Source organism: Lathyrus oleraceus, chromosome 2, assembly GCF_024323335.1.
Source record: "Lathyrus oleraceus cultivar Zhongwan6 chromosome 2, CAAS_Psat_ZW6_1.0, whole genome shotgun sequence".
In the NCBI taxonomy this organism is placed as follows: Eukaryota; Viridiplantae; Streptophyta; class Magnoliopsida; order Fabales; family Fabaceae; genus Lathyrus; species Lathyrus oleraceus.
Window position 1 is genome coordinate 341,533,155 of NC_066580.1, and position 3,228 is coordinate 341,536,382.

The 3,228-nt window shown below is 40.0% G+C and overlaps 1 non-coding gene across 1 annotated transcript; it reads left to right on the forward strand.

Annotated features, from left to right (window-relative positions):
• The first annotated feature begins 1,559 nt into the window (after positions 1-1,559).
• LOC127124900 (small nucleolar RNA R71) lies at positions 1,560-1,666 on the forward strand. Its single transcript, XR_007804378.1, has one exon. It is a non-coding gene; the product is annotated as a small nucleolar RNA R71 (small nucleolar RNA).
• Positions 1,667-3,228: the final 1,562 nt, after the last annotated feature.

Here is a 3,228-nt window from a genome sequence, read left to right on the forward strand (position 1 = left end):
TTAACATCTATAATAGCTCCGACTGTAGCTAGGAATAGTCTTCCTAATATGATAGAGATGTTGGAATCCTCTTTTATATCCATGATTATAAAATCTGTAGGAATATAGAATTGTCCTATGCGCACCAGAACGTTTTCTAGCATACCTACGGGAAATTTAACAGAACGATCTGCAAGTTGTACAGACATCCTCGTAGGTCTTAGTTCTCCCATTTTTAGCCTTTCGCATATGGACAAGGGCATTAAACTAATATTGGCTCCTAAGTTGCATAGTGCTTTGTCGATGACAAATTTTCCGATTACGCAGGGTATGGAGAAACTACCTGGGTCTTTCAGCTTAGGCGGCATATTGTTTTGTATTATGGTGCTACACTCGGCAGTAAGTGTAACGATTTCGTTATCCTCTATCTTCTTCTTGTTAGACAAGATTTCTTTGAGAAACTTAGCATATGAGGGCATTTGAGTTATGGCTTCTGTAAAGGGTAATGTGATATTCAGTTGTTTTAGAAGCTCTATGAATTTTTTAAATTGCCCTACACTTTTAGATTTAACAAGTCTTTGAGGATAAGGGATAGGGGTTTATATGGTGGTGGAGGCACATAAGGTTCTTCTTTCTCTAAGGCCTCTTCGTTTTTATCTTCCTCTTGTTCGTGTTCCTTCTCAGTTACCTTACCTAGGCCTTGATGCATGGATGGGTTTTGAGTTCTAGAGTCGGTCCGTTCGTCTAGTTCTGTCCCACTTCGTAATATAATAGCATTTGCATAACCTTTCGGGTTTGGTTGCGGCTATCCAGGAAATGTGCCTGCAGGAGCAGCAGTAAGTGCTTGTTGTTGAGCCACTTGTGAGATTTGTGTTTCCAACATTTTGTTATGGGTGGCTAATGCGTCTACCTTGTTTGCTAGCTGCTTGATTTGCTCACTAGTGTGTATGTTTTGATTTAAGAAGTCTTTATTTGTTTGGGCTTGGGTAGCTATAAAGTTTTCCATCATTATTTCTAAGTTTGATTTCCTAGGAGCATTTTGAGTGTTTGTGGAATCTTTTTGATATCCTTGTGGTACAGCAGGTGCTTGGTTAGGTGTATACAGTGCATTATTATTTTTGTACGAGAAGTTAGGATGGTTCTTCCAACTTGGGTTATAGGTATTTGAGTAGGGGTTTCCTTGAGCATAGTTCACCTGGTCTGTGGAGGTTCCTGTCAAGAGTTGACATTCTGGGGAAGTATGCCCTTGAACTCCGTATATCTCGCAGTTTGGTGCTACGGTAGCCACTGTGGCTGCTGGTGTTATGGTCAAGATGTCTATCTTCTGGGTTAGGGCATCTACCTTGGCATTGACATGGTTAAGACTGCTTAATTCGTACATGTCGCCCTTCGGTTGAGGTTTCTCTACAGAGGTTCTTTCGCTTCCCCATTAGTAATGATTTTGGGTCATACTTTCCATGAGTTGATAGGCCTCGTTGTATGGTTTATCTATCAATGCACCACCTGCGGCGGCGTCTATTGTCAATCTTGTATTGTACAAGAGACCGTTATAAAAGGTGTGGATTATCATCCATTCTTCTAGACCGTGATGTGGGCATAGCCTCATCATGTCTTTGTATCTCTCCCAAGCTTCAAAAAGTGATTCATTATCCTTTTGTTTAAACCCGTTTATTTGGGCTCTTAGCATAATCGTATTGCTAGGTGGGAAATATCGGGCTAAGAAGACTTTCTTTAACTCGTTCCACGTAGTGACAGAGTTGGATGTTAGATACTAGAGCCAAGCTCTAGCTCTATCTCTTAATGAAAATGGGGAAAGACTGAGTCTTATAGCTTCTGAGCTGACACCATTCGCTTTCACTGTGTCAGCGTATTGCGAAAATACTAACAAGTGTAGGTTCGGGTCCTCCGTGGGACTACCTGAAAACTGGTTTTGTTGTACGGCTGACAATAATGAGGGTTTTAGCTCGAAATTGTTGGCTTCGATCGCAGGGGCATCGATGTTGTTATGAGGTTCATCATGTGAAGGGATTGCATAATACTTAAGAGGATGGCTTTTCACTTGTTCGACCATCTCTGGTTGAACAACTGATTCAGAAGTAGGAATGTTAAGGTCAGGAAGATTTAGCTTGATACGATGTTCCCGTATCAAGTCTCGTATCCGGCATTCTAATTAAAGATAACGCTCGGGTTCGTCGAATTATAACTTTAATTTCTCACCCTGAGAGCGAGTACTTGGCATACACTCGACAAATGTAGAAAGGGAAAAAGAATTGTTTGCCTTAGTCTATCCTGGGTAATGTAACACCCTTCTAAATACCCCAAAATATTCAATTAAAATAATAACATATCAATCAGAGTAATTATGCCCCGAAGGGTGTCACACAATCATTTCACAACAATTATCAAAATATCCTGTCATGCTCATTTATTTTAATCAAAATAAGATTCTTTTGCATAATTCGCAGCGGATACAAAACATCAACATTCAAAGCATGTACTACATTACATGTAAAGTTGATCAACAACTAAATTAAAACATAGTAAAACATCCCCTCCCGATGTTACATCTACCAGAGCATGACCCACTAAGGACAACACTAGACTCCAAGGACTAGCTTCTACTCAACTCTGCTCGTTACCTGAAAACATAGTTGTAAGGGTGAGTTCCTCGATCAATAAATAAGCATTATAAAATATTATGTCATGTTAAGTAATTTAACACATCAATCACCCTAATTGCAACATACATTCAGTAACAGCACACCAACTCAGCATCATGCTCAACACCAACATACAACACAAGTATAATCTCTTATCATACTCCATAACAACACAAACACACGTATAATATTGGAATACATCCATTCATATTATACGCCATACATACATTATGCAATGAGACTCCACACATGCGGTACCGACTATTCTTGAACATATAGTTCAAGCTCACCGATCAACTCCAGATACGGCTACTAAGCTCATTAGTCCCACTCATTTGAGATCTAATGACTCACTCACTAATTCCTCACCATGGGAATTAGCTACAGCCCCGAAGGCTAGACTATGCACACTAATCATCTAGTATGCAAACATCAACAACAAATCCACAATGATTCACTCACTAATTCCTCACCATGGGAATTAGCTACAGCCCCAAAGGCTATGCTATGCACGCTAATCATCTAGCAATGCAGCATCAACAACAATTCACAACGGACATAAGCTCACACTCTAAGCCATACAACAGTC